The 17,031-nt window shown below is 35.8% G+C and overlaps 1 long non-coding RNA gene across 1 annotated transcript; it reads left to right on the top strand.

The window, feature by feature from the left end:
• Window positions 2,174-3,525, top strand: LOC109728847. The gene is made up of 4 exons (XR_002221136.1): window positions 2,174-2,215; window positions 2,289-2,399; window positions 2,500-2,592; window positions 3,486-3,525. It is a non-coding gene; the product is annotated as an uncharacterized LOC109728847 (long non-coding RNA).

The following is a 17,031-nucleotide window of genomic DNA, read 5'->3' as shown; positions in this document are numbered from 1 at the left end:
AGATGATGATTCACCCCCCGGTGTGAACCAAAATGTATAAGGATTTTAAAGGCTCAGTTTTGGTGGAATGGAATGAAGAGGGACATTGGTAGATTTGTGGCTCAGTGTCTGACTTGTCAACAGTAAAGGCCGAGCATCAGGTACCTGCTGGCAAGCTTCAGAGTCTACCAGTGCCGAGTGAAATGGAGCAGATCACGATGGACTTTGTCGTCGGATTACCGAGAGCACAGGGTGGTTATGATGCGATTTGGGTGATAGTGGACAGACTGACCAAGTCTGCTCACTTCCTACCAGTGCAGACCACTTGGTCCAGAGAGAGACTCGCTCAGTTGTATTTGGATGAGATAGTGAGGTTGCATGGCGTGCCACTTCGATAGTATCCGACGGACCCGAGGTTGTATCGCACTTCTGGAGGAGTCTTCAGACGGCTGGGCACTCAGTTGCAGTTCAGCACAGCATTTCACCCACAGACAGATGGTCAGTCAGAGCGGACCATTCAGACTCTAGAGACATGCTGAGGGCATGTGTCTTGGACTTTGGAGGAGGGTGGTATCGGCATTTGAGACTGGTTGAGTTTGCGTACAACAACAGCTATCAAGCGAGCATCCAGATGCTCCGTTTGAGGCGTTGTATGGACGCAGATGTCGATCCCTTTGTTTTGGAGTGATGTAGGAGAGGAGGACGCTTGGCCTGAGATTCTGATGAGGCTGAGGAAAGGTAAAAGAGGCGCGACGGCACATATTAGCCAGCCCAGAGTCGACAGAGGAGCTATGCGACACCCGGAGAGAGACTTGGAGTTCCAGGTGGGAGATCATGTTTTCTTAAAGTCTCGCGTCCAGAGGGATTCGCCGATTTGGTGTACGTGGAAAGCTCAGTCCACGTTTTGTAGGCCCTTTCGAGGTATTGGAGCGAGTCGGGCCAGTTGCTTACAGGATTGCTCTACACCACGGCTAGCCGGCATTCATGATGTGTTCCACGTCTCGGCTTTGAGGAGATATGTGTTCGACCCCTCCCACGTGATCGACTTCACTCCGCTTGAGATTGGCGAGGACCTGAGCTACGAGGAGCGACCGGTGCGGATTCTGGCTCGTGAGTCGAGAGAATTGCGCAACCGGGTCATACCCTTTGTAAAGGTGCAGTGGAGTAATCACGAGGACGGAGGCGACTTGGGAGCCGGAGGCGATGATGAAGGAGTTCTACCCCTACCTGTTTGAGACCCTGGATTGAGGTATGTGTACAGTTTCGCGACGAAACTTTTGTAGTGGGGGAGGATGTAGTGTTCCTGAGCTTTGGATAGGATTGGCTTCAGTATTATAGACTGTCGACATCTCTGAGAAGTGTCGGACTGAGTCGGAGTCAATTCTGCACGAATTGGATGCAGAATTGGACTCGCGCACTCAAATAAGCAAAACTGAAGTTTTGCCAGATTCGGGCGCCCAGAACATTGTTAGGGTCGCCCAGAAACGAGTGTTGATTTTAATTGAAACTGGAAGCCATTCGGATCCCATGTTCCGGGCGCCCAGAAGTGGTCCAGAAATTTCACCTCGTGAATATCGCTTGCTTCGACGCGTGGCAGGGCGGTAGGTGAGTTCCGCCGGTGCGTTTACGGGCGCAGCACACGGGGCGGAGAGTCCGAGGGGCCCATTTTGTGCAGGCGGGATGTTCTGGTCGCCCAGACATGGTTCCGGCCGCCCAGAAACGCCGTTTCTGCAGGGGCACTGGATTGCGGCTATTTTTCCTGGGGCTTTATCTGATCTATCCAGCAGCCTATAAATAGCTGAGAAGCGCCCCCTTTGAGCTCTTTTACCTGTTCTTCACAGAGACTTAGATTTTACCCCAAATCCCTCAAATCTTTCCAATTTGCATCAAGATCCACCTCTCCAAAGAATTGCAAAGGTGCTGATTTTGCAGTTCTTCAGCGACGACCTCCAGTGTTTGCTCGTGCGTGACGTAGGAAGGTCGGATTTCAACGAAACTTGGTTTGCTGATTCTTGACTTCCAGAGGAATCCACGAAGCCCTAATTTGCAGAATTTGGTGAAGGTTAGCTCAGTCGAACTCAGGTTTTCCTCTGCTATTGTTGCTTTGGACAGAATTTGCCAATTTTTGATGTTTCTTGGGGTGAACTTGGGGAGCAGGGCTTGTGGAGTTGAGTTATTTTCCTATACACCCAGTACTGGAATTGGGACCCTCTCCACCTGATTTGGAGTTCGTTTGGTGAGTTTGACATTGGAATTGAGATATTTTAAGCTTATATGCTGTTTTGCTGAAATTCATCGTCGACTGTTAGTATTTCAGCTCGTACTCGACGTAGGAGCATCGGATTTCGTCGAGACTTGATTCGTTGGTTTCGGGACTGCAAGAAGAATCCACAAGTCCTTACTTGTGGATTTTGGTGAAGGTAGCTTGGTCGAAACCCTTCTCTTCTCTGCTGCTGTGTACTTGGACTGAATTGTGGATTTGATGATTTTATTGGATTTTTGGGTGCATTGTAAATCCAGATCTTAAGGGGCTTTTGTTGCTGGTTTGAAGAGGTTTCCAGCAGTGTTGCTTGAGGATCCGAGACCCTATTGCTGCCAGGAATTGCATTAGAGGTGGGTGTTTCATCGGTTTCGCTCCTAAGTGCATGTTAGTCAACGTGTATAGTTCGAGTGTTGTAAATCATGCTTTAATTCATCGATTAGCATTTTGAATGTAATATGAATGTAGAAGCATGCTGAAATGAATATTTAAATTAACATGTTGGACTTGAAAATTTGACTTAGGAAACCTGCGTTTTGACCGTCATATGCTTAAAACTACCAGATTAGCTCTAGGAGCGTGTTCGATTGTATCGTTGCGAGTCAGTGCAATGGATACCTTGGGTATTTAGAATGTATTTACACTCGTGCTGGTTCGCCGAGTGAATTTTTTTGCAAGGTCGTCAGGCCGTTTCGGACTATTGGGTGCCGTCAGAGTTGACGTGGACCGTATCGCTTTTTGGCGTCAAATTGTGCGAGGGCACGTTACTGTTGGTGTTAGACCAGTTTAAGTCGATTACTTGACTTTGGCTAGTTGAGCCTGATTGAGCTCGACAGAGATACGCTGCATACTCGGTTGGTAGCGCCCACGAGTGCCACTCCGGAGTCAGGCTTGTGCTTTTGCGTTGGTGTCGCTCATGCCAGTTGGACTTGCTCTCCACGGACCGGTTAGTGTAGATAGAGCCCGATAGTCGCAACGGCAGGGACGGGTGTGTTCACAGTCCCAGGGACGGGTATGTCTACAGTCCCGATTGGATTGGGTCAGATTTGACATTTCCTACAGTTGGTTAGTGTAGAGCATGATAGTATAGTGATTGTAGCGGTTGAGTTTGTTTCCTGCTTTCCTACTATTCTTGCTCCCCTCCTGTAGACTTAGTGGGTGGACCGATGTTGTTTTGGGCGGTACCCACTGAGGACTACTTATTTTTATAGTAGTTCTCAGCCCAGTTGTTACCCCCGTTTTGCAGAGCCACAGGTTTCGGCTGCTGCGCCTTCCGCGGATCAGGATCGAGTAAGGGCATCGCGAGTTAGAGCCCTACCCGACGTGCTGAGCAGAGGTGCTCCTACTGCAGGTAGATGTTTTGTTTCGAGTTTATGTACATAGTGGACTTAACTCGCAGTGCGAGTAGCTTTGTATTTTGGATTTGGACTATGTATATGAAACTCAGTTGTTTAGCTTTCTGTTTTCTCTAGCAGCTCTCTACTACTGTTCGTAGTAGTGTTTGATTTACAGGTACAGCTAACGCTTCGTATACAGGGAAATTCCTCTTTGTATACGGCGGATTTGTCGGCGTGCCCGGGGAAAGTGTAATCCGGGGCGTGACAAATATTTTACCAAAAATTTAATATTTTATACATAATAAAAATATATTATTATATTAATAATATTATATTTTATTAGCAGTATTCATGCCGTGTCCGTATCCTAATATTTTAAAAGTTGTCGAGTCGTCGTGTCTGAGTCGTGTCGTGTTTTGTGTCTCGTGTCCCGTGTTAGTATCCGTGAAGCTTATGTTGGTAGTAATTGAAAATTGACAATTTTGAAATGGTCTGATTATAAAGTAAACTATGTTGAAAAAATATAAAATTTTATTTCTAAAAACTTTAAATATCCTAGATCAATTTTAACGGTGTGGATCGTTGATTTGAACACCCTAAGATTGAAAACGAGACTATAGTACCGGAGCCCCGGTACTATAAATAGTATAGGAGACTATTTATAGTACCGGCCTTAGCGGTTCTTAGCGGTTCTGTTCATAAAGTCCGTGCGGCGCCCACCTTCCTGCTCGAAAATAGGCAAGCCTTCGTCCCTATTGCTAGTCCGAACCTTTGCGTCCTACGACTAAGTATACAAAGGGAAATGACAAAAAAAAAAGAGGCAGAGATTCTCTCAAAAAGTTAAGTACTACACTACTTAGAAAATGAGAATTACAACTCATATGCACACTCTCTCTTGTGTGTTTTGACCTTAGCCAAACCTCATTATATGCTCCTAGATACAATGAACCTAGACACACACTAACTCTTTTATTATGAGACACATTAACTCACCCTCATAATGAGCTATAAGTCCAAAAGTCACCCCATAACTCATGAGAGTTTCATAACCCTTGAGTTTTCATCATTGATGGGAGAAGTTACAAACCCTTTGTCTCTCCACAGCGGATTGGATTTGGGTCTCCTTGACAACTTGATTCAATCCATTTTCAACCCGTTTCGCTAGCATATTTGGGCCACTGTCAAGGAGAAGTCAGCGAAAAATATTTTGTCCGTGACACCCGGTACTATAAATAGTGTAGGAGACTATATATATATATATATATATATATATATATATATATATATATATATATATATATAGTGTAGAGTTACTATACTTTTGAAAGCATAAGAGAGTTGGTGCTTTCGACTGTTTGGTTTTGGATTAAGGATTGTAGGGTCGGATGATAGTGGTTCCCCTTGGTGTTGGTTGAGCGGTCCTTTTAGGGTTAAGTGGTCCTTTTAGGGTAATAATATTAATCCAAATGTCAGAAATGGTCAAAAAGGTTTATTCAAGAGCTAAAGTTTAGAAGTATTAACTTTCTTATGCTTCCGAAAGTATAATAGCTCTACTCACACACACACACACACACACACACACACACACACATATATATATATATATATATAGAGAGAGAGAGAGAGAGAGAGAGAGAGAGAGTAGGGCTACTGTACTATGAGGACCACAGTAGCCTTTGTGCCCCTTAGTTCATAACCATCTATCAATTTTGATGAATAGTTAAGATTAATATTTCATTTCTCTTTCAATTTCTCTTCTCTTCTCTCTCACCCTAATTACCCATAAAATTAAATTAATGAATGGTTATGAACCTAAAAGCACAAGAGCTATTTTGCTCTTAATAGCACAGTAGCTCTGCTCTATATATGTATATATACATATGCATTTATTTTCGCCACTATTCACTGATTAAATGTGGTTAGATCTATGAAATGTTAGCATCAAGTATAAGTTTTCTACCATTCTCATCCTGTTGAGGCCTTAATTTGGACCTCTTTTATTGCCGATATATGTTATACTATGTTATACAAGACAATCTGCGCGTGACACATTAAGATTCCAACGCGTCTACAATTAATCCACAAAAGCCGCTTTTTGTTTATGGTTTTTTAGTGGCGACATCTAAACCTCTAAAACGACATTTATGGATTAGTTACGGATTTGTCCAAGAACTTTATTTGATTCTGATTTCAATTTAATCATTATGATTTTAATCTTTTGATTTTACTTTTAAATTTTGGGCAGTAGAAATTGAGCCCTTCCTATAGTCATTCATTAAACTAGAGCTCTGAGGTGGAACTACAAAGAATAAGGTTAAACTTAGGGCTAAAAATGAAATCAAACTCAAATTTGCGAAATTAAAATGAAACCATAGGGATAAAAGTGAAATCATATTAATTTTTTTAGAAATCACACCTTCTCTAATGGCATATGTGTTAATTGATGTTTTGAGCCTTCTCTCATATATTCTCTTGTGAAAGAACATAAATTTGAACATAGAATTGTTTACAATAATACTTATATCCAAACTATTGACTTGGTAATATTAAACAAAATATTTTGTAGCAACTTTTTTTTTTTGTTTTTCTATTTTTGTTTGTTAAGTTGTTATTTCTTTACTGATTGGGATGAATTTTAAACTTAACCAACCATACATGACAATAAAAGAAAAGATACATAGCCAACATATTCTAATATGTATAATTTGTGTTCACAAGTTAAAAAAAAAAAAAAATGCAATCATACCAAAAGGGTCATAGATCTATTCACTTTTTTCCTTTTTTTTTTGGCTAAATTACAGAAAATCTTCCTGTAAATATCCACTTTTTTACTATCTCTTCCTGACTTTTAGAAATTTCAAAAATATTTTCAGGGATACAACGTTAATTAAGAATGCAAAATGACCAAATTGCTCTTACTTATCTATAAGAAAAAGGTAAATTTTTAATATATTTATGTCATTTCGAATGATATTTTCAATATAGATTATAAAAAATGAATGGATTAGTAATGAAATCCTAACGGAAGGGAGGTTAAATATAATAATTTAAAATATTAACAAAATAAAATATGAATTTTTAAAATTTAAATAAATAAATAAATATTTATAAGAAAATTTTTTATAATTTATTATTTTTCTTCTTTTTTTTTTTTTTTTTACTATGGATAGGGACACAAGAGCCATACCCATTTCATGGAGAGGACTATTCTTTTCCATGGCTTGGGCAAGAGAACATGTGCACTTGTACCATCTGTAGCTCAATTGGTCAACACCAACTCAATGCCTTCCAATAATGGAAGACAATGACATTTATTAGAAATATTGATTTGATTCTCCCCCCTCCCTCAACAAATCAATTAAATCTAAAATAGTTTAAACATACTCTTAACACTCTTATTCATGTATTCCCTCTAGAGATCATGTAATTCATACGATTTGTTCACATATATAGGAGAGGCAATAAGTGTGAGGTCCCAGAATTTGAAATGACTCTGCATATAAGATATAATATAACTAAATCTCTTAATTCGGCTATAGTATTTTAGACCATGATTAGGCCCAAAAAGTTAAAAGAATTAAACGTGTTAGGACTAGAGTAGTCTTAGAATGGATGACGTACTCCTTGAAAAATTTGGGCATCACACTTGGTATCAAAGTCAATTACCATCCGAAAGTGTAAGATAAGTCTCGGCTAAGCCAGGAGAAAGAGAATGTGAGACATCAAAATTTGAAATAGTCTTATATATAAGATGTAATAGAACTAAATGTCTTAACCCTGTTATAACATTTTGGACGGTGGTTAGGTCCAAAAGGTTAAAAGAGTTAAGCGTGCTAAGACTTGAGTAATCCTAAGAAAGGTGACTCGCTGGAAAGTTTGGGCAACATAGTAAGATAGGTAAATATTGATGAAAACTCAAACTCATGATAACCTCATGAGTAGAGGGGGCCTGAAAATTTGCTTTGCTGCCGCAAGCCTATCTGACTGCAATTTCAATGCGTTTGAAAGCAGTTTTGTACAAAGCAATGCTCTAACGAAACGTTTGCTGAGTAGAGCGAAGTTGACTTTGCTTACTATAAAATCTATTTTGCATTTGTTCGAGCGACCGCTGCATTGGTACTGAGGCTTAGTTTGGTTTTGAGGTCTAACTAACGCTATTAGATAAAATGGAGTTGAGGAAAAAATATATAGGGATATGCTTCTACGTTCTCCGGTGGGACCGCAGAAAATATATCGTAACCGACTCATTGCGATATGCGGAACGCAATATTACGTATGGAAACAAATAGAGTATTTTTCGAACGTACTTTCTCACTGCACGTAAGGCAATCTCCCCGCAATCCCAAACGAAGCCTGAATCACTTAGGATGACATCTCATGATAGCGATTAAGGTGGAGTGATTTCCATTGCAGTCTTGCCGAACTAACCCTATAAAGATGCAGTCTGTACTTAGTTATAATGTCAATAATTTCTCAGTGAATGGTTTATTACGTTTTATCTTTAAATTTCGAGTTAATATTGAGATAGTTTTCAGTACTAGATTTGTTCGTCTACTTATTAATATTTTTTGGACTTAATATACGCTTGTTCTGATTTTGGTTTCGTTTTCACACAGAATATAATACATATATAAAGGCTCACATTTTTTTTCACTGTAATTATTTTTTTGTTTCAGAGCCTTCCACTCTAACTCTAAAAATCAGTTATGAATACAAAGATTGAACAAACTTCTAATGTAGAAGCTTCTCAACCTTTGCTTGAAACAAGACAAAAGAGTATCTCCTCAAAAGATCCACACAAATCACAAAGTGATGTGGCACCACAAGCCATTCAATTGAATCAATCATTTTGGTGCATATTTATTATACACTCTATTTGGTCCTTTCAATATTTGTCCTTTAGTAACTATGTTAAGCTATTATACATGAAAGAAATGTAATGAGGTACTGTTACTTATATTAAAAGAAATAAGAAAAAAAGGTAAATATCTCACAATATTTTAAATTTCATATATATATATATATATATATATATATATATGAATTTTATAAATATGCAAATAATCACACTTCTCCTATCCTATTTGCTTTACAGCCTTATAATAGGATAAAACATAGTGCTGATCCACATCGTTTTTTAGTTTATTATTTAATGAATATTGTGTTAATTTTTAGTTTTTGTCATTAATTTTTCAACCTCTTCTTAAATGTGTGGTCTATTTATTTTTGTTTTTTCAGTTCTTCTTTTTGAAAAAAAAAAAAAAAAAAAATCTAATTCCTCAGTTTTAGTTTACTACTGCAAAGATGGTAACTGCTCCGTCAAATTTTTTTTTTACAAAAAAACTGGCAACCAAGAGAGGTATTTTTAATTACTTTTATTGTTTATTAATTAAAGTATTAGTGATATTTTGAACTTCAGAGGAGCATGGATAAATAAAAAGAAAATATTTTGGCTTTATTATTATATTATCTTTATATGCTGTTGAAATGTTGACACCTATGATGTGAAGATTTTTAATTAATTTATGCACGCATTCTAAAGTGCCACATAAATCTAGCGACGCGTCAGCAATATGTAAAGGCGACATTATAAAAGACCTGTAACACTCTAAGCTTCGTGTGAGATTTTGGACAAAATACATTACGTGCAATGAGAAAATACAATGAATATATATATACATAATATTACGTTGTGCATATCATAATGAGTCGTTTGCGATATCTTGTTTATGATCCTACCAAAATATTAAGAGCAGATTCTTGTATACTTTTGTCTTAACTTGATCTATTTATAAGAACCTTAGTACTAAATAGACCGTAAACTAGAGGTGAAAACGGTCGAATACCTTCAGATTTTTGACAAAATTATATTCACATTTATTTTTTTTCTATGCGAATTCGAATGCGGAAATGTGTCAGGATATCCGCTAAAAACAAATTCAAATTTAGATAAGAGTAGAATTTGTATTCCAATATTATTCAGATAATAACATATACTAATTTAGTTCACATATAAATACGAATTAAACTTTAGGAAAATAAGATGTATAATGCAATTAAAGGTTCACACGTATGTTCAAAATTCATACACATATATTTTATTCAATAAACTTTAATATTTTAACAAATATAAATATAATTTTAACATGAAAAATTTATACTAAAATAAACAAAAAACACGATAGAAAACCTCTTTATCTCCCTACAACATATATTTACATCTCTTTTATTTCTAAGGGATGAAAACGGTTAGATATGGCCAGTTTTTCTTAGAAACAATATTTGCATCCATATTATTTTATTTTTCTCGAATAAGAATTTAAATACGAATATATATGGAATGTTAAATTTTGATATTCACATTCACATTCCCGTTAGGGTTTGTCCGAACCACTTTCACCGCCCGCCCTAAACTACAAAAAAAATTAAAGCTTCTATCGATCGTTTCTAGAGCAAGTGGCAAAAGGCTTGGTGGTTGATACCCGAGACCCAAGTTCGAATCCTAATTGATTCATATTTTTAGCTAAGTTTATTTCTAAAATGAAATAAACGAAGCGGGTAGCGTGCTACCTATCTCTGAAAAAAATAAAATAAAATAAAATAAAAACTCATCCATAAAATTGTCCTTAAAAAGAGAGAGAGAAATAAAAAAAAAAAAAAGGAAAAAAAAAAAAGAAGTAGCAGATAAGCCTGACAGTTGAGGGGTCCGGCAGCAACGAAGCATTCGGACTCTAGTGGCAGACTAACCAACTTTTCCCACATGCATAGAAAGATTATTTGCCGAGAGCAACTACGGTGCATTTCTTATAATATATCACAAAATAGTTGATAAGAAAGTTTCGATGCAAAAAAAAAAAAAAAAAAAAAAAAAAAAAAAAAAAAAATCAACATTTTTTATGACAACATTCAATGTCTGATTACGTACGTGATTGACTATTTCTGAATTAATTTTCATTTTAGCTGTGGTTGTTCTGCTGTAATGTTATTTAACAAAAAAAAAAAACAATAATTTCCAGCTCTAAAAATAAAAATTTTAATCCGAAGCTTCCCTTTTTGTTGCTACAACAAAATATTTTAGAGCAGACCTCAACATAAAATATTTTCCAAAAATCTTATATCGACATTATATTATCGAATAACACTACATCCTACAGCAAATATTATTTTGTGGTGTTTTTTTTTTTTTTTTTTTTTTTTTTTTTGGGTGTGTGCCCAAAACATTATTTATTTGGCAGGTGACTAGAAAGAGTCACTTTAGATGATCCCATGAGTTGTGATAATGATGATGATGGATATATAATGAATGTGTTGGCTTCACACTGAAGGAAGTGTCAGTTTCAAAAACATGGTTTTTTTGTCACTTTGGTACATTAATTATTGTATTAAGTACTAATTAGACAGGAAGGGACATGTTTAGTGATTATAGCTTTTAAAAAAGGCCCAATTATTGATGTATTTGGAATCAATTAGTGTGCTAATTATATTAGTCATGGTTTTAGGAGAAAGTCCTTGTCAGAGAGTTGGGAGGCAGTGACAGCTTACTCCATGTTGCTTGTGAAAGAAGAGAGAAAGAAAGAGATCTAGAATACATCAGTTATATTGCTGATGTGGTGTCACCGATTAATCAGATTATTGTTATTGAGTTCATTCGTCCCATCATAGTTATTAGAAAAAATATTTTTATTGTACTTTTCTCTAAAATAAAGAGATATGATTGGTTGATTATAAATAGTATGGTGCGACTGTTAAGAGAAAAAGAGAGAGAGAAAAGGAGAGAGAGATTGGTCCATGAGAGAACATAAGATCATGTGTCATGTCTCATTCTATATTTTCTTTTTTTGCTTTTTCTTTTTGACATGGGTTGAGTTGGAAAATGTTCCTTGTACTTTTCTCTTAAACAAAGATTTGGCATTAATGGGAAATTTTATTTGGTACATCTAAACAATGATTTGGCATTAATGAGGAATTATATTATTATTATGATAAGTTGGATTTTCTTATTTTGGAAAATGTGATCAACCACCACTGAGCTAGTCTAGTGGTTGTTGCCTGACTTGTCCATTAAGATGCCAAAAATTTGACCCCCTGCATGCATTATAAAATGAAATTAAGACAATCGAGCTTTCTAATTCTTAAGTTAAAAAAAAAAAGAAAAAGAAAAAAGAAAAGATATGCTCTCGAAGAACTTTTAGGATACTGGGAGCTACTCGCCTTTCATATTTGCTTTTAAAAAAGTTTGAATTATAAGATCTACCCCTCTATTGGTTTTTCGCTCGTTATATATACCATTCGATCGGCTAATCTCTGGTTTTCTTTTGATTAACTTTATACTCAATCTAATCTCGGGTTAAAATGGAGAATAAGTTTGAAGGGGAAAAAAATGAAACTTTAGAAAGGTAAATTTCATCGTTTAAACTTTTCGAAGGGCACATTAATTAGAAAAGGCCAATGAGTCTTTTTGTAGAGATTATGGTTTATTTTAACATTAGACTAACAAAACTTAATCCTATAGATTTATTTGAAAGAAGCTAGAACTCTTAAGAACAAAAGGAAGGGTTTTTTTTTGAAATAATTAATGATCCCTAACTTTTATTAATGTATCAAATTGGGCCCAAAAAAACAATGTCATGTGCACACTACATTAGAGTTATTTTTGACAAAAAAAATAAGGGCTAAGAGATTCTTTTCCAATCAAAAAAGATGTAGGCATGTTAAAATAAGTTTTGTTCTTGTATCTTTATGTGCATAGATTCGTTTAAAACTAATGCCAAATTGAAAAATGAGACTAGAACATTACGAAAGAGTACATAGAGAACAATTACATTTAGGATACGTTTGGTTCATGATTAGAATATGAATGAAAAATGAAACTGAATTTCATTGGAACGGAAAATGGAACACCGAATTATCTAAAAATATATGATTCATTATTGGAATGTAAATCGGAAAGAGCATCTAAGATTTTGAGAGAGAGTTTTGATTAACAAAGAGAGTGAATGAGTGATGAATGAAGAGGAGAGAGAAGTGTTCGTGAGAGAGGGTTTTAAGTGGATTACTTTGGAATGGACCAATTCGAAATTTAAAACCGGATTTTGCCCCATTCCCATTCCAAGATGGAATGGGTCAAAATTCGATTACTATAAATAAATAATAATTATTGAAATTAATGAATCCTATACTGACTTTACAGTCTAAAATAGATAAACCAAACAATCCCTAAGCATATTTAAATAAGTATTTAAATTCATACCGACCGTCCCTAGAGCAAGCGGCAAAAGACTTGGTGGTTGGTACCCGAGACCCAAGTTCGAATCCTAGTTGATTCACATTTCCAGGTAAGTTTATTTCTAATGAAATAAACGAAGCGGATAACGTGCTACCTATCTCTCTCTCAAAAAAAAAAAAAGTATTTAAATTCATATCCACTAAAATACAGATTAAGAACCCAACTCACACTGGCCATCCCTAGTGCAAGTGGCAAAATGCTTGGTGGTGTTGGTATCCGAGGTCCTAAGTTCGAAGCCTAGTTACTTTATATTTTTAGCTAAGTTTATTTCTAAAAGAAATAAACAAAGCGGGTTGTATGCTGACTTTCTCTCTCAAGAAAAAAAGAAAGAAAGACAGAAAGTAAGAAAGAAAAAAGCCAACTTACTTCCAACTTCAAAGAGAAACCATCAAGGGCTTTCAGTAAAGAGCCCCTTTCAACCTCAAAGTTATGTAATGGAAGAAACAGCTTCTGCTGGGCCCAAAAGCCCCTAACCCATGCAACATCAACAAAAACTTGTATCTAATTTGGGATAGTAGTTTGTTGATCTTGATCTATCAAAGTTCTATATTTTAACAAGTAAATTTATTGTCCACAATTAGCTTGCTTGAATCATCAGGTTTAGTCTCTAAATGGAGCCCATAAAAGGGGAGAAGCACTTATCTTATTTTGAAAGAGCACTTTTTTATATCCATGCGAAAGGATAAGAAAGTGATTTGTGATCTGCAAAAAACAGAGTGTTTTACGAAGAAATTAGGGACTTCTCACCAAGAATAAATAGATAATCCGGATCACTCAAAAGCCTATAAGTCATTTGCAAATAAACATCGGTACAACGGTGCTATTTTTATTATTATCTTGAAAGATATATACGTTGTATTTAACTTGAATTTGATCTTTTGCGCTCTACCAATAACAAAACAAGCTTTGGGAATATCAATTCTCTTTGCGCACACTTATATGATTTCATTAAGAGCCTATTTGGTTCGCAGAATTTTAAATTTTTACAAAGAGTTATTTTTTTCAAATTATTATCCTAAAATTGAATTTCACTATTATATCACTTTTTAAAAAAAAATTCATATCTTGGAATACCTAAGGCAATATCATTATGGTGTTTGGTTCAAGAAAGGAAGTAACTAGGTTATATTAATAAATCCACCATAATAGCCCTATTGATAGAGATTGATAGTATACATTATTTTATTTTTAGTCAATTAAAATAAAACTTATATGAAAAAAAAGTCAAGAGAGGAAGTGGATTTTGAATTTCAGAGTCCTAAAATTTTAAAAAATACAACAAATTAAACAGAGCCCAAAGTAGGGGTGAAAATGGCCGAATAGGGTCGAATATTTGATAAAACTATATCTTCGTCGATGTTTTTCTTCGGGTATGAATTCTGATATAAATATGTATCAGATGCTAAATTTTCATTACCATGTCCACTAAAAATGGATTTGAATTCGTACATGAATCAGATTTGTGAGCATAAATGAAATACAATACAACTAAAGTTTTACACTCATGTTCAAATTTTATGTACCAATACTTTATTCAATAAATTTTAATATTTTAATAAACATAAATATAATTTTAATATAAAACTTATGGTAAAAGAAATGAATATATGATAGAAACCTACTTTATGTCCCTACAATACATATTAACGACCCCTAATCTCATAGTAGTGAAAATGGTTGAATATGGTCAGATTTTTTACGAAATCATATCCATTTTTATTTTTTTCGGATGCGAATTTGAATACAAATATTGCATCGAATGCCAAATTTTAACTCTCGCATTCGCACGCTATCGAATATAGTGTCGAACTCATTCGAAGTTTATCTTAACCACTTTCAACCCTATCCTAAGGCGTAGCATCCGCTTTCCATGGGTGCCCTACATTTTTTCTATTCAGAGCGACGAGATTATTATGCGATATCGAAACTTGACTCGAACTCCTTGGGTTAACGCAACCAAGATGAGGTTGATTTTGTTCAATTTCCCCCTCTATAATTTAGCGCACTCTCACTTTGTGTCACCTCTGGTTTAAAAAATCACACTTAACTATAATTTTATTTTATTTTAATTTTATCTAAAAATATGTCCTTAAACATGATAGTAATTAAAGTGATACTTTTTCATATTCATTAGTGTTATACTGCACAACTACCATGTAGTTTGCAAAAGGTATTATTTTGCTATTCTAGTTGATGGTTTAATGACTATTTGATGGATTAGCTGTTACTAAATTTATGAAGTTTGGAATCGCGGGGAGATTTGAACCCAAGGGTTGCCTATAACTTTTAGATTTTCATTGATAATTTTGCAAGCTTTGACTGCAACAGTTGCATAATCTTTTATCTCTTACAAAAGGCTGCTGGTTTGATGCCTTTTTGGTTGCCCACTTTGAGAAGTTGGGTTAGGGACTTGAGCCAGATCTCTGATAGTAGGTCACAAAAGCAATGCAAAAACATATTTTTTGTTGTCATTTCTCTAGTTCCACTAGAAATCTGAAAGGTGTATTCCTATATGTTTTTACCACAAGTCGATTTTGCCTAATAGCATAGACGAAGATATCTGAGCTAGGAAGCCGTGATGGGCCGACGGTCTAGAAAATCCAACCCAACATGACACAACCCACATTTGAGGCCATGCCGAGCCTGGCGGGCCTTTGGCCCATTTAAGCAGTGGTGTATATAGGGCTGTCAATGAGCCGAACACGAGTGAGATAGGACCGGCTCGTGTTCGGCTTGTTTAATAAATGAGCCAAACACGAGCTAGCTTGTTGAAAAATCGAACTGAAAAATCTATCTTGTGTTCCGCTCATTTATTATCGAGCCAAACACGAGCTAGCTCACGAACAGCAACTTAGATCGCCAGCCTTATTACTAGGTATAAAGGTGAAAACTATAAATAAATAATTAGAATTTTAATCTATAACATTTACAAGATAGAGGTTTCTCTACATTTGAGTTGCCCTAAAATCCAAATAGTAGAAATATATATACAGATACATATATATTCGAGCTTTATTGAGCCAAACACAAACGAGCTGACCTCAACTTGTTTATTAAACGAGCTGAAAAATTCAGTTCGTATTCGGCTCGTTTACTAAACGAGCGATTCGATCTTAAACTTATTTCGAGTCGAACATGAGCCGGCTCACGAGCAGCGAGCTGGATTGGGGAACATTGTACCCCCCTCCCATTGCCCATTACCCTGTGGGGATCAGTTTCAGCTTTCAAATTGAGTCATATGTCATTACTATTTAAAATCAACCTGACCTGGAACCAGACTCAGCCCATTTCATAGGCAAGTTTCAAATTCATCTTCTTTTTGACAAATACATTCCTACACTCTAAACTTGTGCTTTTATTTTCTGCTTCTGATGATAATGCATTTTTGAAAATTAAAAATGACATTTGTGTTACCTATACTAACACCATTATCCAACCAGCCAAAAGCAAAAATGTCACACCAAATCAACCATCAATCTCTCTACCACTTTAAAAAGATCAAGACATTGGGACACTATTTTAATGCTGTCAAAAACATTTATTTTGATAGTCTCCACAGTGTTGTAAAATTATTTACTTTATTATTGTTAACACATTCTTTTCTTCTTTTTTTCATATTGTGGTATGTAAGAACCACCACAATATTGTCAAATTATTTACTTTACTATTATTAACACATTCTCTTTTCTTCTTTTTTTTTCATATTGTGATATGTAAGAGTCAGTTTATTGTATCAGAACTACGCCCTATAGAAGATGACAAGTTTCATCCGTACAACAAAACTCGATTTCGTATGTAATGAGTGTGAAGTCGTGAGTTCGTACCGTACGCAAACTCGCCGTCTCGTGAGATGGTCTCGCGCTTACTGGCCGCGTGGACCCCACTAAAGTCGGAGATTGTGGTTACATCCAAACGCCTGCGATCTCTAGTTACAACAACTCGTGAGTTTGTCACCAAACTTCCATCCAAATTAATACGCCCTAAGTTTGTCAAGAATATCAATTACTATAATATTTAAAAATATATATATTTGCAAGTAAATTTTAAGTAAAAAATTGCCTTCGATGCGTAAAATGAGTGGTGTCAATCTCTCTTTATAGTCATACTGCTGTATTGTGTTGTTGTGCATGCCTTTGTGCATTCTTTTTCGAGACTGTAGAAAGAACAAG

The sequence above is a fragment of the Ananas comosus genome, linkage group 24, assembly GCF_001540865.1.
Source record: "Ananas comosus cultivar F153 linkage group 24, ASM154086v1, whole genome shotgun sequence".
Taxonomy (NCBI): Eukaryota; Viridiplantae; Streptophyta; class Magnoliopsida; order Poales; family Bromeliaceae; genus Ananas; species Ananas comosus.
Note: the sequence above shows the minus strand (reverse complement) of the source record. Positions and strands in the feature narration are given on the sequence as shown.